The 23,485-nt window shown below is 36.3% G+C and overlaps 1 long non-coding RNA gene across 1 annotated transcript; it reads right to left on the bottom strand.

Moving 5' to 3' along the window:
• Nucleotides 1-1,684: 1,684 nt before the first annotated feature.
• On the bottom strand, nt 1,685-22,543 carry LOC135295643 (uncharacterized). The gene is made up of 3 exons (XR_010357781.1): nt 22,388-22,543; nt 8,152-8,227; nt 1,685-1,968 (listed from the first exon to the last, which is right to left on the bottom strand). It is a non-coding gene; the product is annotated as an uncharacterized LOC135295643 (long non-coding RNA).
• Between the last annotated feature and the right edge of the window lie 942 nt (nt 22,544-23,485).

Genomic DNA, 23,485 nt, shown 5'->3' with positions numbered 1-23,485 from the left:
ATGAAACTTTTGCCAGCTTACTTTTAAACCTCCTGAATTTGCTAACATGAAGTTCCATGGTGTTGCATATTTGCCTTATTTTCTTCTCAACACTTTCATTCAGCAGTGGAAGCAAGACCCTATTTTTCCAAGGAACAACAGGCACTCCTCCATCCCACTTGTCCATGTATATTTTCTGACACCAGAAATCTGAGGCTTAGGAACTCACTTTGGTAATAATAAAACACTGTAACAGAACCAGAGAGTAAACATCATTTTCAGTCCAACACCACTTCCTTTCCCTGAAATCATCTTTGCCAATGTAACTAATGACTTGGCAAAATAAGGAAATTCCATGAGCCTGCACTTCATTATTATGTATTGAACAGATGTAAAAAAGTTCATGGTGACTTAGTTTGCTGTGGTTTATTTCCAAGTAGGTAGAGTTTGGGTTATTTTATAAAAAAACCTGTGTAGCTGAACCTGAGAAAGAACAGATTGTTCCTGGGCCTGTTGAATACCCACAGGAATGAAGAAGGCAAAAAGGATCTGTTGCCACCTGTGTGTGTGACACCACTTCAGGCTGTCCTTTGTTCTTGCTTGCCTTTGATGTTATGGTTGATTTGATATATGGGGAAGAGCTGACTGAAATATCAGGGCATGATGGTATAAGCATACCATCTAAAAAGAACTGGGAACTCCTATGGAAATCAGGAAGGCTCAGAGTGTTTTCCCACAAGAAAATACCATTTCATACCCCCTCCAGTGCAGGCCAATGTCACAATCTGCCTTTCTACTTCTAATTCTGAAGAAGTTATTTTCTGTCCCTCCTGAGATTGATGCCTTGCATATGTGCATTCTGTGCACTGCTAGACTCAGATTTAGGCTCTGTGGGTGATCTTATGCCACCACAGGCCATTGTACATTCTGTAAAACACAATGAAACTGATAAAAGGGAAAAAGGGCATCCAGGTGAATTGCCAGAAGCAGCCCTCAGGTTTCCTGAACCTCCTGAAAATAAGACAGTGAAAAGAATATGCTTTCATCCCTCGATGCTAGTATATCGTAATGTTCCTATGCCTGAAACTCCTAAGGTTCCATATTTTCAATATTAGTACCCTTTGTCTCAACCTAGCTCTTAATTAGGTGACTGTTGTGGGAATTCTATTAAAAAAGAAACATCATTCTTGCCAAAATTCACAATTACATCCCTCCTTACTTCTCTGTTTGAACACAAATGGTTTTCCCATAGCATTAGAGACTCTTCAGTAGGTGAACATCTATATGCTTAGATAAACTTGAAAAGGTATATACATGTTTATGCCAGCTTTGTTGCTAAGTAGGTTTTTCAAGGCAAGAAAACTGGATAGAATTGTATCCTAGACAGAATTCACAATGGAGAAAAGTTTGTTTCAAACTCAGCTCTTTAATTAAATTGTCCAAACAAACAAACTGCAACTCAAAAACCAGACATTACAATAACTACAGCAAGAAGAAAGTGCTCTGTTGCCTAGAGATTATTTCAAATGTTGATTCCTCAGGAGGATTGCTCTGTGATACATTTAATATACTGTCAAATATAAAATTTGGTTAAAATTTTGCTTATCTCATTGAAAGATTATTCATCTGTTTTCCCTTTGCTCAGAAGTAATACTTTACTGGGATGACTTCGATTCCATTTTTGCAAGTTGTTATGTAGGTGGGAAATACTTGCTCAGGTAAGCAATGCTTTTTGATTTAAATGGAAATAGCTTGCTTGGGTAAATGACTGCATGGTTAGACCAATTGCTTCTCCATTTCCTTAGTCTTTTATTCTGTCTGCAAATTGTCAAACATGCATCTGTTAACTCTCAGATGATTATAGAAACAAAAAAGTTTCATTCTTCAAACTTGCTGACACAGATTTTTTCTGATAGGCCATTCTCTGGTTCAGTGGGATTTTCAAATTTATGAAAATTCAGTATCAAATGCTGAGGGTTGAAGTATTTACTGAAAATAAAAGAAAAGAAAAATATGTAATAACAGCTCAATGTGGGAAGGACTTCCTTTTATTTAATCTGTGCACCTTGAATTTAAAATATTTTCCGTTTTCTCCTGTCCTCTTAGCCTTCTAGATTGTCTTAGGTGATCAGACCTTACTAGGGCTATATAAGTAGTGATGACAGCAGAAAATGCTTCAAAGGTATCCCTTAAGCCCTCTGGAACATGTTGATGTGAGCAGGAATAAGATGTCCAGGTTAAATAGGTAAAATTATTGGAGAAAAGATCTCCTGAAAAAAATGACAGCAGGAGGCCTCTCAGTTTGGAAGCTGGGACCTGGAAGTAGCTCTGTGAATCAGAAACTTCCTTGAAAAGTACATCTGGAAACTGTGAATGACAACTGTGAGAATCTAGATACCAGAGGCACCCAGAGATACCACCAAGAGGTGCGTAAACAAGGAACTGCAACAAAAATTTATCATCAGAGCAAGTGGCAAATAGTCTGAAAAAATCAAATTGCTCTGAAATAACAGAAAACATAATCATGTGTTGGCTCTTACAGGTGAAAAATCAAAATTAGTAGCATCTATTGACTGCTCAAAGTGATGTGTTATAAAAAAGACTTAATTTTTATCCGAAATGGAGCCTCTTGTTGGAGAACATTCCATGCTGCACATAACTTTTCCTAAACAGGGTGAATGCTCCTCAGGGGCTTTTTGCTAGAGTTTGGACTCTATCCAGGCTTTGCGACATGGAGCACCTCAAAAGGGAGGTGGTGATCTCTATACAGCCCCAGACTGGGTAACATTTTAGGTTCTGAAAGCTGTGTATGATTTCTTGTCAAATTTAAAATCATTATTTTTTCTTTCTGAAACAAAGTAAATTTAAAGGAATAAGAGGTTTTTTGTGTGTGTGTGAAAAAAATCTTAAAAATATAATGAATTTATTTTCTCCATTAGCAAGCTGTTTCCTTCTGTTGCTTTTTAAAGTATATAAAGGAAAGTACATGGGTTTATTAATAGCATTATGTGACTTCAACTTATAAAGACATAAGATATATTCTATATATATTTTTGTAGTATTGGGAATGAAACCTAGCGGGGAAACATTTAAGCAACACTACTTTTCAGAAGTTGTGTTACAAAATTCATGGGAGATTAATTTTCTTTTCCAATACACTTGAACTGTGTCCTTTTCACCATAATATTTTCATACCTAATGATTTCTTTAACCTAGGAGACAAAACCAGCAGTAACTGTAAACTACTTTTGTGACTTCTTTCCTCTTATTTTAATTTGATTTGTTCTAATCTCCATTTTTATGCAAAGAAAAAATGAAATTGCCTGTAAGTCTCCATCAAAATCCATGGATAAGAAAGAAAGAAAGAAAAATATTTTCCTTTCCCAGTCTAGAACTGAAAGACTCACTGTGACTGCAGCCTGCTTACTCCACTTAATTTTGATTTGCTTCACTTTCTGCTTTTTCATTTTTTTCCCTGGCTTCTGTGGACACATCTTTAGCTACAACCTTCATGTAATCATTTACAAATTTTTATTTTAGGCAAATAACTGGGGAAGCACAAGTAATGTCAGCTATAACCCTGATTTGATGAGGAGAGAGTATTTTGCTAGAAAATCATGAATTATGTTTTCAGATATAAATGAAATTCAGAACAAGGATGCCTCTTTCCTTGTATGTAATGAGGTAAGTGAAAACCTCCTACAAAGCAGGTTTTCTGGAAAAGTAATGCAAGATTTCTGCAAGGTCAAACAAATTACTTAGTTTTTAGTTCTCAATTATCTTTTGTGTCCTAGAAAATATTCTTTTTGTAAGAATCTTTGTGAGAAAAAAAGAAAAGGCTAAAAATTCAGCCAGAAAAGCTCTCAAGATGTATGTTTTTAGAACATGGCTCCTTTAAAAAAAATTCCTGCTGGGTTGAAGAAAAACAGTTAATATTCTAAGATCTCTTATCCTGCTGTTGTTTAGTGCCTTGAGAGTGTTATTATGCTTCCACATATTCTTTATCCCTGTATCTTTGACTTGGCTTTACAACACTGAAATGGAAAGCATTTACAAACGTGATCTCGTGTCCCTGAAAAGTTTGAAGAGAAGATGTGATCATATCACAATGAGATTGTCTAGCAAATGAAAAGGACAATGACTATGCAAAAAACATGTCTCATTTTCCAGTGATAATCATTCTTTTATTTTGAAACACTTTAAACCTACTAACATTAGTGAGCTAGGTGAAAGACAAAATTTTAAATGCCACCTCACAGCTAAGAAATCAGATTTCAAATTAAAAGGTGGGAAAATTAGAAATTTTATCTGATTAGTATTAAAAAATAATTCAAAGCTAGAGTCAAGCTTCTGCCAATAATCTTGGTTCATTGTCATTGAAGGCCTGTGGTAATAATCATACAAATGGAGAGTTAATTTTTTCTACATATTTGAATCACTTTTTTTCTGAAATTAAGTATCATATTTTGTGAAGGTAGCTATTTCTCTCTACAAGACCTGAGCTGAATGTCCTATTGAAAGGTACTGGACTAACAGCTGTGGAAAGAATAATTCTCTATTTAATTAGTACACTGCACTCAAGTAATGACATTTCGGGGTTTTTTTGTACACTGTTCTACTGTTGAGTATCAGGTTTGCTCTGTTGGAATAACTACCAAGATCTCAAGAATTAAGGGGGGTTTTTTATAGGTTTTAATTAACCTTCACTTTGCTTTTGAAGGAAAAGTACTGTGTGAGTAAAGATAAACTGCCCAACAGTCAATGGAAATGGAAGTTGGTCACAAATTTTGTCTTTTATATATATTTTTAGATCAACAAAGATTTAACATGGGCCACAAAAGAGGCATTAAAAGACTGTCCTGGTTGATGATGTTATTTCCTTTTGAATTAGTTTACCCGAAATGTCATTAAAGTGAGAATCAACAGGATCTGGTACTAAAAAGTCTCTTCCCACAAAGATGGATGGCATGACCATCAAAGACTATTCTGTTTGGTTCAGATGTTTTGGATGCATGTGGTATATTGAGTAGTTACCAATATAGATTTATATCGTACATGGATAGAATTTGCTTTTTTTTTTTTTTTTTTTTTTTTTTTACCATTTAAATAAACAAATTCTCTCTCACAATATGCATAGCAGTGTTTGCACTTCCATGAATATGGATTCTATCTTTATTTTACAAATAAATCATAACTTCTACATTAAGAAAGAAGTAGTATTACATTGCTTGTTTATATGCAGGCAGAAATACCTTATCTGTGTTTTTTGTTTTTATTATAATGTTGTTTGTAAAGCTCTGGAGATTCTAAAGCTAATTTCATTGTTGTTAAACTCCTGGATAATCTGTTGTGTGACTTTGTTCATTGCTGATATGCAACATTCAGAATATTTTTACCTTGGTGAAGGCTGTTGTTTAGTGTTGCTTTCACTAAAGCATGTTATAATTTTTCCTGCTCATACAGCTGCAAGGTTCGATCCTTGTCCACTGAATTTCCTTAATGCCCCACGTCTTTACTTTCCTGAAACTGTTATAGTACAATTTTCTATTCTTATTTAGTAGCATCACTTGCTTTTAGCTTAGAAATACACCAGCTGACCATGTGAGTATGAGCATTTGTAGCTCCTTTTGTGTTATGGTGTAATATTTAGGATTTAGGAAACTTAAAAATAGCAGAAGTGCAAGGGTAAAGGAAAATGGGAAAAATGTGGAAACAATAGACAAAAGTATGGTATTTCCGGCCAAGCTTTATAACTAACTTATTTTCGAGAAAGCTAAATAAAATGGATTTGTCTTGATCATCTTCACAAAGGGATGTAGGAGACAGGAGAAAAAGAAACTTCTTTACTTGACTGTGCAGACACTACTTTACCACCAGCCCTGCCATGCACATGTAAGTCATGGAGTCATTCTTTCTTCCATCTGTGAGGGAATAGACAAGCCAACTCTCTATCCATAGAATCATACCAATCTGAAGAGCTGAGGTGATAAGGAAGAGGTCAAGAAGATCTAGAATGCATAACGGTGTGAACAGGAAGTTTTCTTTGTATACTGGGATAAAACTATAGCTTCTGGACAGTCTTTTCAGAGACTTTCAAGGGGCCCTGGGTCACTGACAACTGCTCCAGAAACAATATTTCATTCCACACTTTCTCAGTTCCAGTGATTCAAGTGGGCAAACTAGACTTTGCATCCATGAAATTATTCCTAAGAAAGAAATGTACCTGAGGAAAGAGGCACCTATGTCATCACTACACATTTTTGGGAAACAATGGTCTAGAAAAAAACCACTTCTGAAATGAAACCCTGCACGTCAGAAATAGGAAAGGTTCAATCAGGTGCTCAAATTCCAATGCTGAATTTTTGAAAACTGAAGACTGATCTGAGTTTGCAGACACGCACATGGCTGCATCTGTGCACACAAATCTGGTATTTATATAAGATATCATTCCATATGTGCATGTCTTTAGGAGGCAGAAGTCAGTCTGCAAGAATATATTCCTTAAAACTATTTTACAATATACAGGTTCTTGGAAAGAATGATGGTTTCTAATATTTTTTCAAGCTAAACATTTGCTGAAGAACCTTTGCTAAAACAGTCTTTAAAAAATTTTGTGGTGAGATTGTCACTGTGACTAGATTCTGATTTAACTCCAAAACCAGACTGCAAAGTAATAGTTTGAGAAGATGAACTTTGTAATCTGACAGTGCAGAAAAGAAAAAAGAAATTATACTAGCACTTCTAAAATGGAAAATTGTAATTGTTTCACTGTGTTTATCACAAATATGTTTAATGGCATGCCTGGATTTACAACAATTTTCAGATATCTTTGCTGTCAGGATGTTTCATAATGGCCAGAATATTTCCTGCCATGTGTCACCTTTAGTTTGAATGGCAATCACTGCTGACTGTGCTTCTTTTTCTTTCCAGAAAATTATGTCTGCAAAATAGTGTGAGTTTTACAGTTGATTAAAAAGGCAAGGACAGACGAGCAGAGATGGTTCCCAGTAAGTGCTGAAGAGTTGTGCCAGTTCAGTCCTTGGAGCTTTTTGGTTGGATTTAATGTAAACTATAAAATATTTTATGTAGGAACTCTTATGGGTGTGTCCTAACTTCTCCTTAAGAGATTAGGCTATGGCTTTTGAGCTCACCACTGGCCTGTGTAGATACTTCTGGGGCCCTTTTGGGTCTCAGTCATACATCCTATCTGGAAAAACCAGTGCTGGAAACCAGAGGAACATGATAGTTCTGTTTGTATCTCTTAGGAAAAAGCTTTTTCATCTTTTATCAGTTCATACTCTTTTTATGTAATATTCTATTTATGAGAAATATGTTACGTCTTTGGAAAAAAAAAGACATATAAATTGCAATTGCTATACCTTCTATCTATTCAAATTTCTCTTTCCATTCTATCCAAGATGATCTAGCTAAATATAAAATCAGTAAGAGCCAATACTCTCAACTTCTTTGTTGCCTATATATGCTAACAGCAGAAATGACTGCCTTTTGTATCACAATGGCTCTTGTTGCTCATTTGGTAAAGAACATGTGTGAGAATGGCCATGTAAATGTGACTTGTTATTTAACTCTTGAACTAAAATGCCATCAACTAAGACAGAGGTTGCACCAGGTGAAACAGCAAAGCAGAGCACCAGGAAGGATATGATCCATGGGGTGTGTCTTACATGACAACATTTACAAGCAGAAGGCTTTTTGAGAAAGCAAATTGCTGGTAGAATGTACTGTCTTGTGCTATTGCCAACCCTCCTCTTTCCCTGATATAGTAATAAATGCTTGGGGTTTTTTCAGGCAGTGCTGTGCTGGCTGTGCTCCTGTTAATGCTGCTAAGGGTGCTGGAGGCTTTTTGGCTGCCAGGGCATGCTGCTGGCTCATGCTGAGCTTGCTGCCTACCAATACCCTGAAGTCTCCTTTTCTATCCTTTTTTAGCTTTTTAGGTGCCATGATTTAGAGTAAATTCTGTCCAAAATATTTAAAGGAGCATAAGGCTGTGCTGTTAAAAGGAGTCAGTAAAAAAAATGAACACCGAGATCTGTATTCATGAACATCCCATGAGATTCCTTCCTGACACTGATTTTTTAGAGTCATTTCATTATCTGACACAGAAGCCAAAAGACAGCTTTTTATTACCCTGGAGAGTGATGATTTTCCTACCTGTTGGACTGAATGAATTGTTGGGCCATATTCACATAATTTTCCATTTCTTAGGAAATCCTGTTTGTGCTGTTTCCTGGAGAAAGACAGACAGAGGTCATTTAAGAGCAAAATGCCTAAAAGAATATGTACTGGAGAAAGAAGTAGAGTTAAAAGCAAAAGGGAAAGTACCCATCACCCTTGTGCATATGGCTGCTGATAGTTCCAACATTTAAACACCTAATAAATGAACAGTGCCCTGAGAAAAATTCTTAAAAAGCTCAAACCAAACAACTGCCTTTGCACAAAAATAAGCAAAACAGTATCTGCCCCAAATAGCTATTAGGTAAAAAAAAAGTCAGGAATTCATAAAACACCAACTAAATGGGTGGAAACCACAAAATTCTTGTGATGAGTGTGTTGAATTTTCAGCATTTTGAAGGACAGCAATATCTTGTAATTTCCCATTTATTTCCCTGTGACTTTCATGTTGATGGGTAATAAATGCACAAGTCTGGTTTAAAAATCAGTTGCTTCCTTTCCTCAAATGTCTCAGAAGCATGACAGCACATATCTATTTCACATCACAGTACTGAGAAAAAAAATTACACTCAACACCCTTCCCACAAGAGACAAATTGGAAATAGAATTGGAGCTTACTCTGAACTGCTTGGAAGAGCAAAACTGGGGGTGAAGTGAGCATGAATTTGCACTACTTTGACCTTGAGGCATCACTCTTGAGGGGCATAAACAGTGAAAATAGGTGGCAAGAAAAAAAGTCAGTATAAAAGCTGGTGGGGTAATAAAGGAAGTTTAACATATTTTTTACTAGCTGTTTTAAACACTTTCTTTAATAACACAAGAACACAAAGTCTAGAAATGTCATCATAGGCTTTCAATGGAATAATGCCCACTTAAAATGATTATTTTATTTTTATTTTTAATTTCTAGTTTCTTTTTTTCTTTTTCTCTATTATTAGTAGTATGATACAAATTATATGTTGCCCTCAGTAAGTATTAATTGGTTCTTTTAAAAATACTTCATGGGTTCTACACAAAGAGCCAAAGTCTGTAATAAGTGGCTTTTCCCCAACCAGACAGGTAATTCAACATGAAAGAAACAAGGTTGCATATCCCTTCTTGTGTTTCACAGTTTGGGAGCATTAAGAGGCGTAGAGCAATACAAGATCATTCTCATGCAAAATTACTTAAGCTGACCACTACCCTCAATGAATAAAAAATTCATAATTCTGCTCTGTGTCAGTTCATTTGTTTGCTCTCCCTTAAAACAAAAAACAGCAGCTAGTAAACTATGTACTGGACAGAAAGACTGAAGACTGAAATCCCATTTGGTCTGAAAGTATGTACTTGACATAGAAGGATACACATGAAGGACCAAAAGGAAAGATGTGTATCTGTTCATCCAACCATCCATTTTTATGCTACTCCCCTTTCTGCACTTTTTTTGATATGCTCCAAGAGTTCAGTCTTGGGTTTTAAGTACAATACTTCTGTCTGAAGGACATAATGAGATTTTTTTTAAAACATGCTCCAAGTGGGATAGCAGTTTCTCAGTTGTAGCCCATGAAAACTATTATTGCAGATTGATTGTTAACTCTTTTCCTAGCAAACAGTTCTATCTCACAGTGTGATCTTCTCCCCCCTTCACAGACTTGAAGTTAAAAATAAACTGAAGTTTGGACACTTGTTATTATATTTTCTCTTAACACATGACTGACATTTGGACAAAAATCACTCTTTTCACTCTTGCTTTCATTCTTTTCCCAAAATTTTTATTTTGCTGCTGAATGTTTCTGAAGAGTATACATTGTTTCTTCTTCCTTCTCTTCAATCCTTTTTTACTGGGTCTTTTGAAGATATCAAGAAAACAATGTTGCATACCTGTCCAATGATTTTTATTTTGCTATACTTAATTATTTGAAAATAAAAGTCACCTACTTGTGCTGACAGGTTTTGCTGGTCATTTGTTTAACGGAGCCTTGGGCTATTCAACCATTTACTATTCTAGCTGAAGGCAGCTCAAGGCATTTTCATCTGCCAGGCCATAATCAGTGTTGCCTTATTTTGTGCTCCTTGTTATCCAGGCCAAATATGTTGAATTTGTTAATATGGAAAACCTCAAATGTTGTTTGGCCTTTCAAACTGCAACAGAAGTAAATACAAATAAAACAGTACTCCAACTATCACACACAATATTTTTTGAATTATTTTCAAAAGCTTTGACATTTTGGTGAAATAGGTATGAACTAGGACAATAAAATCTCTCGACCCATGATGCCTAGAGAGGATTCTGCCACCTAGAAGCACAAAACCTGCAATGATTAGTCCTCGGTCCCAAACCAGTAATGAAGGAAAATGATTTTCAGAACTTGGCAAGAGTGCCTTAAATACAGCAAAGACAGAAATACGTATTCAATCTTTGGTACCTATAAACAAGATTTCATTCCTTCCTTTATGTTATATTGATCTTTGTCTGAGGAGACGGTTTGTTTTGAAGCAAATGTCTCTGAGACACTTTGATTTTCTATGAGCTTTCTGAGGAAATGTCTGGAAACAAAAAGGATAACTTCAGTTACAGTGAGCTACTGAACGCTGCAGCCGGGCTGCTGATGGTTTTGGAGCAGCCCATTTGTATCTTTGGGTACCTTTTCACTCTGCCATAACCTGTTGTGTGGACATATGCCATTTTCAGACGCTTGGGACCAAATGTTCCTGGTTTTAGGAGAATGTGGGCAGCTGAGCGTGATGCAGAAGGCTGCATCCTCCTTGTGCAACCATGGTGCATCCAGCACATGCTGTTATGGTTATTTGCATGCATCAGATCTGTGGAAGAGCACAGAACATGCCATAGCTTCAGCTGTCCTGAAAGTGCCAGCTCTTACTTCAGAATAAATTAGAACCATAAAGGAAATTCCTTTCTGGTCAGTTAATCTTTATGCCATTAATGGGTAAACAACATTTTATTATTTTCATAGGTTATGCTGTCCCCAAATTCAATACTGAGGAGAGATGCATTCAATAAAACCTTGATCCAGCAACCAGACATTTTTAAGAAGTAGTGAATTTGGCTCTGAAACACCCTTCTCTCAATATATTTCTATAATTGTGCCTGCTGCTGTAGACATTTGCTGGTGTTAGGAACAGTATGTATACTTCAAATTAGACTCTTAATACTGAAAATGAAACAAAGAAACTTATACACCAAACAGGGAAGATCATTTTGTACCCATGTTGGGAACTGGTTGGGTATGTAAGATATATTTATGAGTAGATAATGTTTTGCATCCTGCAGTGAGAGCATGGAACAAGTGATTTTCACTGGCTATCCTGCAAGGCTGCATTTGTTTTAAATCCTGTAGATATACAACATCAGCATAGTAACAAACTTGCACATAGCTTAATCCTCAGAAACAAAAGCTATTGTTATATTCTTACTCGCTATGATAATGTCATTTGTTTAGTAACAACACAATTTGGAGTTTTTCCACAGCCACTTTTCTACTTCCACATGGACCCTGTTTTCATTTCATATTTAGCACAATTCTGGTCAGTAAGGCACAGAACAGTGAAAGTTGTTTTAGTGAGGAGACTGACATATTGCAGTTGTACAAAAGGTAGTGAACTGTGACAAGAGTCAAGGCAGCATAATTGCCATTATCATTGATTTACCAACAGTGTTTCTGGTGCTATTATGTGCCCAAATTAATCTGTCTGAAAATAGCTTTCCTTGATAGAGCTCTATGAAATTAGCTTGGAGTATTTGTTTCTGTATTTGAATTGATGCAGTTTAAGAACAGAATTTTGAGTTTCCCGAATCTCTTATAGTCTCATCCTCTTTGGAAGTTGCCAGCCCCAGGGCTTCTGAATCCTAACTTCATTTGGAACCACTTGCATAGCTCCTTCAAATTCCCCTGGAAATCTTTGTCCAATGAATTCCTTCCATGTAGCTGCCTTTTTGTTGTTCCCTTCAGGATGTAAATTTAAAATATCAAAATATTATTTTTTTCCCCACAAGAAACAAAATAATACACTTTAAAATATGATGATATTTTAAATATAATTTTTATGTATCAAGATTCAAACAATTTTGAACTGTCATTTTGGAACACAGGAAAAAAAAAGAGGTGTCAAATTGCTTTCTCCCATGAACGGTTCGAGTTTTTATAAAAATAAGGTCTTCTGTGAGAATTCAACTTTGAAAAAATTACAGCAGTTTCCCTAATACCATAAGATTTGCAATTAAATAACAGAAATTAATAAACTCATCCTTGTCTGGATGTCTTTTGATGAGGAGAGGCTGTGGAAGCTGGGCTTGTTTCCTGTGGAGAAGCCTGAGAGATCTCATCAATGCACATAAATGTCTCCAAGGTGGGTGCCAAGAGCTCGGTGCCAGACTGTTTTTGCTGGTGCTTAGTGAAAAAATGACCAAAAATGACCATAAAATAAAACACAAGAAGCATCATCTCAGCAAGAGGAAGAATGTTCCATGATGGTGGCAGAGCACTGGAACACCTGCCTAGGGAGGTCCTGGATTCTCCCTCTCTGGTAATATTCCAAATGCACATGGACATGTTCCTGTGTCACCTGCTTGAGGTGACCCTTCCTTGGCAGGAAGTTTGGACTGGGTGATCTCCACAGGACCCTTCCAACCCAAACTATTCTGTGATACTCTTCTCTTTAAAATTCTTATTTCATTTCTTCTGAATTCTTAGCACATGCCATACTGAGAAAAAGTAAAACTACACATCATGAAAATGCTCATGTTTGTGTGAAGACAAAATAGAAGTCATCAGCCAGGCAAAGAAGGAGTTGCATTTTTCATCCTATGAGCAGAAACCATGTTCCTATTTATTGTCTGGAAATCTCAGTAGTGGTCAGCATTGTTGGAGTCAAACACTGCTTCTGTATAAGTTCATGCTGCCTGTTCTGGTAGTAAAATGTTGAAACTAAATATAAGCGTAATATCCTTTGTATGTTACTTGGTCTTTCATTATCATAAAAATAAACATCCAATTACTGCTAATTCAAAGACCTATCCATGCATCTGGATATCTATCTGTCTTTTTTTTTTTAATCTAGGAAATTTTATTCCTTAAACATAGATCCAGATGGTTTCAATTTTTGCAACCCCATGAGACTTTCAGGATGACCAGAAACAGTGCAACAAAGCATGATATTTGGTTTTCATCTGTAAATGCTTGAAAAGAATCCTAGTTCCTTTGTCATGAATGGCTGAATTAACACCCGTAACAAAATGCAGTGGCTTGCTTTACCTTCAGGATTGTTTCTAATCGTGTGTTCTGCCTGTAGATTCTTATCTGTGTTCTTAGACTCACTTATGAAGACAAAACTTTGATCTTAGATATCCTTTCCCCCAGAAACATCCTCTGTGGATCTTTCAAAGTGTGCTTCTTCTTGAAGAGCTATGTTTTGAGATATAATTGAAGATTTGCAGGAACCAGCTTCTTCCTGTTGGGAAGGATGCACAGTGCTCTTTCATTGTTTCCTAGATTTTTATTACATTCTCTTCACTACAGCATCTTCTGTCAGTTTTATTTTAAGGAGGATTTCTCTCTGTGATCCTCCGTGACATGTACATGGGGCATAAGATGTCAGTTTTCTTAATTACTGTGGTCAGTTCACTTGGCATCATGAAGAATCTGTCTTCACTTCTGATTTTCTAATTAAAATTAATATACAAAATTCAGAACTGCTGTGAGTAAATATTGTATATTAATTTCACTGGATGAATTAGACCGGGTGATGGACCAGAGTTGTTCTAGTTTGACAGTAGGTTAACACGAAGAAAATTTTGAACTGTTTGTACTGCTGCTGTTGGTAAAACTGCTCAGTGCCAAAGAAGGAAATACTCTTATCTATTTAGTGTGAAATTAAAGGTTAAAGAAACCTGAATTATTATCATATGTAGGATTTTTATTAGAGAACATATGCATATCCAGTCTAACATCTATCTTTGTTGTCAGATACTTTTCGTAAAAGCAGCTGAAAATAATTCTAAGTATAACTAATAAATCTGTTTCTAATCAGTAAAATTAAGCACTCCAGTCTTCTTCTCTCGTGCCCAAAATACAGCCCAGGAAGTAATTATTTCTTTATAAGATAGGATAGAGATATCAAGTACTCCCCAACTACTCCCCAACAATTTTCCATTGCGAAAGAGCTGTGGGAAGCCTCCTGCATCCCATAGATAATACAAGATCTCAAATTTGAACTTCTGAGAGCCTTTAGAGGAAATGCTTTATCTGAGTTCCTCTGTACCTACTCTGGATTGTTCTCTCCTCTCTCATTCCCTTTCCCACACAAATTATCTCCCAACAATTTGGGCTCATTATCTATCATCTAATTAGGAAAATTTCCTCAGACGTTTTCTCTCTTTCTTCTGGGAAATGTCATTACCACCTCTGGAAAGTGGGTTCTAGGTTCTCAAATGGCAATATTTCTGCTGCTAAAAGGCTTTCTCACATAGCCTGTTCTGGAAATACTTTAGAAGCAATTTAGAACAACAAAGCTTTTTATGTCCTTCTGATCTCATTATTTTTTAATAGAAGCAGAAGAAAACATAACTGCTGTTTAGTGTCAGGCAGGCAAACAGCTCTGACACTCTGCAGCCTTGGAACAATCAGCACTGCTTTTCAAAAGACCTGGATTTGGACTAGTCACTCCAGTGCTCAGAAATCAGAGCAGGGATTCTTGGCACAAATATTTAATATTAAGGTTAAGCTTATGGCCAGGTCCTTTATTCACCTCTGACAAGGAGGAGAAAGATGACACATCAAAAAGATGCATGGATGTGATGCATACAAAGCAGATGTCAGTGAAACTGTGAAGAACAACATATTCTGTGCTTTGCTTGTTATGAAAATAGAAAATATAAGCCAACTAGCCATCATTCCTGAAAAATTAAGATAGAATTATTTCTTGCATGTGTTAAAATATAGCTCTTTTTAAATCACTGCATCAGTTCCCAAGATTATGTGGAAGTTTTTTAGTTTTTTTTCTTTTTCATCAAAAGAAGTACATGTGTTTAGATAAAACTAAAATCAATAAACCCACAAGTCAGTATAAAGAAAAAAAAATTATCTGTCTTTCCCTCCTGCCTGTTTTTGCTCATATAAGACTTGAAAATTCAATAATATTAAAAAAAAATAAATTGAAGTAGCATTATTGTTTTCTAAGTAGATGCCAAACACAAAAAATCCTGTACTTTTTTTTCTAGCTAAGACTCATTACAGCTGCAGCAAATCAAATGTCTCAGGGAATTTAAGTTTTCTTTACTTCTGCCATGCATAGAAAAAATTGGATTCTTATGCCAACTTTCTTATAATTATTCTGATAATGTAACAGCTCACTGAGTTACTTTCATGGATTTCAAGACTCTTCATTTTTTCAGAGACAGGTAAAGAAATCTTGTGGTAGATACCTGCTAGGTGCTGAATGCTTTTGGAAAATTACAGAAATGAACAGGGAGATTGAATTAGAACTAGACAAGAACATACAGCTGTGGGGGTGTCAGTCCTAATTTAGGAAAAAGAAAAAAAAAGAAAAATAAGTAAATAATATTTTTAATAAGATTAAGCATTACACCAGGGCACTTTCAAAATCAAAATGTTCCTAATAAACTGGGTTTTTCTGGTCATCAGTGATTTCTGGGAAGGGATTTCAATCCTCAGTTCCTTTTCTACTGATGATGGGTAAAGAACACCCTTTTGTAGCTGATTTCATCTGTCAGTTCAATCTTCTTCTCCTCCTTTGAAGTCAGAATTATCTAATTCCTCAGTTAAATCAAATGTCAGTTTCTGTTTTTATATTAAAAGAATTGTATAAGACACACTGAACATTCAGTTCTTCGCTGGAGTGTTTATCTTTTCGTCTCATTGATTTTGTAGACAGTTTTCTCTTCCCTTCAATGTCCCTTTTCTCTTTGAGATGCCTACTGTGCTACAGTGTTGGGTTTTTTTTTTCACAAAGCCAAATAGCATCTCAGCAAGCTTTAAGATGTGCACTTTATTATAAGAGGAAAATGTCTCTCTGTCATGTACGTGATTTTGGATTGTTTTGTTTTCAGAAGGATAATGCTGCTTGGGGAATGGAGGTCGGATCAAATTTATCACATCAAAACCTGCAGGTTCCAGAGACAATGCCTCGGCTTTGTCTGGCTTTCAGGGTAAAATGGCCTGTTAATTGAATGCAAAACTAAAATGCCAAATAAAAAAATGCTCCTTTAAGGAGCTATAGATTATGGAGCTGGGTTTCAGCACTGAAGAGGCAGTATCAACAGAACTATCACTACACAAGCCCCCAAACTGCACTTTACTCTGCTTTTTATTACACAATGAATACTCCTTCATCCTCTGGTACTGTCGTTTCTTAGGTGCTTATCAGTGGTGTTCTGTGATTCAGAAATCACTGGATGAATCATTAACTTCACAAAGGCCTTTTTCATGTCACACTAAGTACAGGAGTAGTTAATCCATAAACAAAGCCATAATCCTTGGTTTCACAGTTTCCTGATCTAACAACTGAACCTACCTCTCTGAGTCAGGGTGCTAATGAGAAAATTGAATTGAAGCTTCAGTGTTACTGAATTGAGTTGAAAATATTATTTAAGACACAAAGAAAACTGTATTTCTCCCTCTTTTTGGATAAAAAGTGCTACAGTAATCCAAGAATAACTTCTCAGACTTGTGGTTCACAGTAGATTGGGCTCAGGGGTGTGTTTAGAGGAGTTTGGACAGACTGTCCTAAATAGCCTTCCAGTTTTGAAGGAATGTGGTGGGTTGACCTTATCTGTACACCAGGTGCCTGCCAAAGTCACTTTATAACCCACCCTTTTCATCTTGGAAGAGATACTGGAGTGTTTTAATTTTTAACTCATAAGAAACAAAACCAGATCACCCACCTAGTATTGGATACAAAACTTCCTGAGGTTTAAGCGTCAGAGACTGGGATTGTATTATAGTTAAATCCAACGACAAATATTTTTATATTTGACATCATGAAGGATCTGTCAGTCTCTTGAGTCTTACATCTTCATTTTAAGGTAGTGACTTTACCAAAGTCTTGTATTCAAGTCCACTATCAGGTCAGCACACGGGTCTATGATTGGATATTAGCATGGCGTAAAGGTAGATAGAAGAACTTGACAGGCTGAAAGAGCTGGGCTTGCCCAGAGAAGTTCTGGGTACTCCATCTCTGGAAGTTTTGAAGGCCAGGATGGATAGGGCTCTGAACAACCTGGTTTGGGGGAAAGTGTCCCTGCCTTGGGCCAGGGGTTTGGAAGTGGGTGATTCTTAAGGTTCCTTCTAACTCAAACCTATGATAAATGCTGCTTTACAAACCCATGTACTAGACATGCTAAGAGATGACTGATGCATAGAGATAAGTTCCCTTTCTCTTCCTTAAAGTCTAAAAATATTCTTTATGAAAGAATAAATTGATGAAAGTGAAGTGATATTTTCTTAACAGATGTAACAAGTCCCCAATTTATAGCTTCAACTAAGAGTCCTTCAGAGAAGATGTCTTGATCTGAATTAATTTTTAAATTAATGGTGGAATATACTGAAGTGGCTTCTCCACTGAGAAGCAAAATGGTACTTCACCATTAAAACCCTAAAATGTTCACTACGCTTCTAGGACTATGACTCCTGCTGCTAAATTTCTTGTACATTTAGGCCAAGAAAATGTTAGAAAATGGCATTGCAAAAAAGCAGAGGATATGTCTCAAGAGAAGGCGGCTTCTTTGGGTGCAAGTCCTTAGAACTGTGACCTGTAATATAAGAATTGCATTGTTACTTTAATGGATAATCATGTAGATATCTCTTTATATGGAAAATGTCTCTGTTTCAATAGGTTTGTGGAAAGTACTTTTCCCAGAAAAGCTTATCTAACACCTATTGAACTAAGTTGAAAAATTACTATTGATCTGGATGAGAATGAGATCAGCCCCACACTGGGAAAAATGACACACACACATATAGAACAGTTAATATAGAAAAGTAATTACTTCTTGCTTTATAATTTGGTATAAATTCAGCAATTAATCACCAAAAATTAACAATAGTTTCTAGAATTCTATTCTATCTTACATTTCAAAGTGATTTCATCATTTTTCTATATCACACAGTATCTTTTTATTTTCATTAAATGAAATAATTTTACATTTAAAAAATGCTATTGCTCCTTTAGGTACTTTAAGGATTTAATATATAATGTTAAGAGTTAAAAGGAATTGTAAGCTTAATTAAAAAAGAAGAAGATATTATACCGTACTTATAGTAAGAGGATAATGGACTATGTACATAAAGATGTGATTTAACCAAATATAAGATGCTGCAAAGGTGACCAAAGGAAGTAACTGGCATGACTTAGAATGCCTAAGGAGTATTGGTTAGTCCAAAACCAGCTGAATCTCTGTACGTCCCTGGCAAACAGCAAGCTTCAAGTGCAATAAACATTACTGTACTGATGGAAAATTAACTTGTTGAATAGGCATGCAATTGTTGTGGAGGTAATCACTTCTAAAGAACATAATCTTCCTGTGTCTGGCTTTCTGAAATGGAATGAAATTAATTACTGGAAGCAAAAATTCACCATAAAAGATATGTTGGGATATAAATTATCATTGAATGCATATGATCTTTATTTTTTGCAGGGTGCCTCTTAAATTTGAGTGCAATTCATGCAGTATGTCAGTCCTGGAAGAGAAAAGAGAAAGTCTGTATAACAAGAGCTGGATGTCTTCATATCTGTGGGGTTTCTCATTCTGGTAGGCTTCAGTGGGCATATGGGGAACAGGCCCTTCTGCCTTCTGAGCAGATAAGGAGCAGATTGTGCTGATGGCAGCGTTATCCGCCTGATCATCTCCCATATGAGCTGTGACCCAGCACCATGTTCCAGCAGCCAGCCAAGACAAAGGGGATTAGGAAGGTCTGCATTCTGCCTGCTCATCACCCATGGGAGTGACTTTTAAATCTCTGCTGTGATTCACCTGACTGCTACACAGGTTGCTCGATCTGCCCAAAACCAATCACAACAGCTGTATAACAGAAGAAACAAAAAACATGGAAATGTTCAGAGAATTGTGTGCTCAAAACCATTCCAAGTTTTGTCTAAAACTGAAACTCTGCTTTGGAAACTGGCAAGTTTTATGTGATTATTTATGCACATTATTGAATTTTATCCAGAGGAGAAGAAAACTGATTTGATGTCAATGATGACACACTGGAACTCCAGCTGAAAGAGAAGCAGAACACTTTGCAGGAATGAAGTCTTCCTTGGCTGGAGTCTATTAGCAGCAAGCTGACTTACAGGAAGCTTTGACACACAGTCTAATCAGATTAACCTGGAGGAGAGATGAGTCCTGAAATGCTAACACTGACAAATTGCAGATATGTGCTGATGAAAGCCATGCACCACTTGCTCTTTGCTGATCTTCTTGCTCAATATGGTACACGACAATGAAGATCAAAACCAGAGACAAAAACAGACAAATCACAGATTGTAGAGGTATGAAAAGGTATTGTACCTTTCAGCATCTTCTCTTTGTCAACACATCCATCTCTTGAGGTGTGTGAGATATCTTGAGATATCTATTTTCACCTTAGGTAAGCTGCCAAGTGTATGTGAAACGAACAGTGCAGTCGTGTCCATCTGGATAGCAGAAATCCCACAAGTAACAAATTGCAAGAAATCCATGGAATGATTACCTCATCTTTTCGCAGGTTTTTCTCCTGACTGTGTGCTAGAATTGAATCTGCTCAATGGATCAGATAGGTGCTCTGCATACTGAAATTGTAGCAAGGACCTGGACAGACCTTGTTTTAATTGCCAGGTTGTACATTTTGTGATACAGGCTAAGCATGAGCTCTGCTGTGCAAGTTTATTAGCAAACTACTGGAGGCTCTCTCTGTGCCAGTAAGCACCACGTGACCAATTGATGCACCACAGGGCAAGTGACATGACACAGCTTGCATCCCCACAGCCTTTTTCCCTCCTAAAATAGGGTTGTATTCTCTATACTGTCTCTGGAGACCCGGAATACACCCCGAAGGCTCAGCTGCCCGAGTCAAGGTCATGTCTGCTCCTCTGCTGCCTGCTCAAGGTCAGTGCTGGCACGTGGCTCAGTGTTGTGTGAAAAAGATGTGCCCCCCCTCCCCTGTGCTCATTTCTGCCCCTGTCCCACTCATCTGCCTTGCCCTCTGCTCTTCCTCATCCCCACTGGCTGACCCACACCGAGCTCTGGGCTGGCTGTGGGTGCTCTCAGTCCTGTCCTGATTGTCCCCTGGCTGCCCTTCCCCTGTGGAGCAGCTGGTGTGGCACATGTGGTGAAATTATAGCCCTTATTTACACATTCAAAACCTGTGGTTTTCTTGGTTTTGCTTTGCAATTTGCACAAAAAAAAAAAAAGAAGTAGAATTTATTTTCCATAATATCTCATAAAAATAATGCCAGCAGGTAATTTTCTTAGCAACACACTATTAAAATAAATATCAGATTTCAGTATAGATTTTATGTGTTTTCCTGTTTGAAAATAATCTGAAGAATGTCCTCAATTTATTCTGCTATGGAAATTAGGTTGAATACAAGATTGAACCTTCTCTTTTACTAACTGTGTGAAATATAACACATTCTTGTGAGCTTTCTAGCTGATATCAGTGCTATTGCTTCAAGATGTAGAAACTGGAAATGGAGAGGCTTTACATATAGTTTTTATACAGAAACATTTTTTACATATATTTTAGTACATATAACTTTTCTATCTTCAACAAATATTTTCTGTCACAAGGAAATAAACCGGTCATGTCATATCCAGAAAAGCTAAGTTCTATCCCTGGTTTTTTAATATTTAAAAAATTTTCCAGGCCTATTTCTACTGGGGACCGAAAAGGCTGTGTTTGTTTCTTTACACAATTTAAAATTTGAACAACTGTTTAGAAGAAAATATTATTCTTGTTAACATCTCTGGATTGGACAAGGGTCAGAGGACTAGCATGCAACAAAGAGGACAAATGTATAATTGTTAGCAAAATGGCTGCAAAAGAACAATGAATTTTTTAGTATGCCATAATGTAAAACTGTATTTTTAAGAATAAAAAATGTAACCATATCTGGAAGATGGAAACTCTGCAAAAAATTTGAATTTCTGATAAATAATGAGTTGAACTGAACTCAAGCTCCAACTGCAATGTCATAACTGAGAAAAAGTCTGAAAGAGATATCAAGTTGTATGAAAGCCATCTTCCCTTCCTTTGATTTTTTCTGTTTTCTTGTTTGTTTGTTTGGGATTTTTTGTTTGTTTGTCTCTGGCACGGAAGTAATTCTTCAAGAATAATTTTTTATTTCTCATTGATTCCAGTTAAAAAATAAAACAGTCAGTAACCTGAGAAAATTTCAAAAAGAAGCTAAGACAGATATAGAAGTGGAAAATGTATCTTAAAATTAAAGAACCAAGGAATATAATTTACACATTTTATGAAAGAGAAGTTAAATAGCAATTTTATTAAACAATTGATTCAGACATGTCCATATAAAATGTATCTTCTTTGTTCTCTTCAAAGCTTTAAGTAAAGCTGTTGGCATAAGTTTATATTATTATACGAGCAATTTAAAAAATGCCAGGGAACCTCCTTGGCCATGGGAATCTCAGTTGCCAATGCTATTTGTAACCTGTCTCTAACGAGGTTTTGGTCCTGTCCATGTAGCACCCTCCTTAGTTGTCCCCAGGCACAGCCCAGGCATTAGCCTGGGCCAGGAAATGTTCTCAAATGACACTTTGGAGGCATCCAGGCTGCTGTGGAGGCACAGAGTCTATAAAATGTGCTGCAGTGTCTGCTCCATTCCAGTTAGCCTTGGCGCCAAAGAGCAGTTTCAAAGATTCGTAAATTACTAATGCACAAGTTTGCATTGTCAAGGCCTTAGACCTGAAACCCCTCCAGATGAGCTCTCCATGTTTGACACTTTCCTGTTTTTACCATATCATTATACAGGCTGACATATCTAGAGACCAATTAAAAACTGACATCAGATAGTAAATTGTTTAAGTAGTGCAGTCAGTAACCAGAATTAGTCTTCATTTTACATTCTAAATATTTTACATACTATCTCCAAAATTGAAGGTGAAACATTTCATGCTCAAGGCATTTTAGAGACACAGACAATTTAGAATCTCAGAATATGTTTCATTTATATTGAATTTTACTTTTTATTATAAAAATACCTCTTAGAGCAGCCCAAATGTTCATCGCAGTATTCTCTGGATCAGATTGAAGAGCCAAAAGTCACAAAATAGAAATGTGGCCTTTCTTTTCTGGTCTTTGCAAAGATACAAAGACAAGCATATTTTATGAGATTTCAGACATTGAATACAATATGGAAAAATGAGACTGACCCAAGTCTGCTCTAATCGAGCACAGGAAATACTGCTGTTCCCCTGCCATGAATCTGATATTGTTAGGATACCACTGTTAATATGGATAAATGTAGTTACATTAGAATTGTGCCTAAATAGTCAAGTAAGATGAACACTGCATTCCTAGCATATCTATGAGGCACAGCCTTGCAAACTGCAACATTGTACCTCATGTCTTGATTTAATTAAACACTCGCCTAACCTTAAGAACACTGACTCCATTTAACTCCAGCATATTTTGCATGATACAGTGACAGAATTGCAGCCCCCTGGAAAATGTTTAAAAAAACAAAATAACTTTCAGTACTGTCCACTAAAATTACTACATTTTTTAAAAGAAAAGATAACTTGATTTATGGAAACAATGTTTTAAAATTATTGAACTGAGACCAACAGTTTTTAGAAAGGAGCTCTTTTTTCCCAAATAATGTACTCGAATAGTTGTCTCTTGATTTGTGACTGCTTTAAAGAAGAGTGGTAAGATAACATTAGTTGGTGTGAAACCAATTTTTTCAGTTACAATGCTTAAACAGTCCATGTTAATTTGCAATATTGAACTTGTTGTGTAAAAGCTGTGGAATGTGGTAAAAGCACAGAAGTTCCCTGATTCCTGAGCTGCTCTCTGCATGCCAGGCAGATTGTGGTGACACCACTGGGCATTGCTATGAATAAAAAAAAAAGTTTCAAAGAATGATTATGACAGGCAATTTCAGAGGAAACATTTCTCTAGCATTAGAGTGATGTGATATCATTCTTTATTCTGTTTGAACAGAGAAAGTGATGGTATCTGTTCGTTACTTTGCCAGACTTGATTTATCTGGGCTTTTATCTCTTAAGGGATTATAATGATGGCTAATACTAATATATAATAAATTATGTATATTTACACTGCAGAAGTAGATTTGA

Source organism: Passer domesticus, chromosome 2, assembly GCF_036417665.1.
Source record: "Passer domesticus isolate bPasDom1 chromosome 2, bPasDom1.hap1, whole genome shotgun sequence".
Lineage (NCBI taxonomy): Eukaryota > Metazoa > Chordata > Aves > Passeriformes > Passeridae > Passer > Passer domesticus.
Note: the sequence above shows the minus strand (reverse complement) of the source record. Positions and strands in the feature narration are given on the sequence as shown.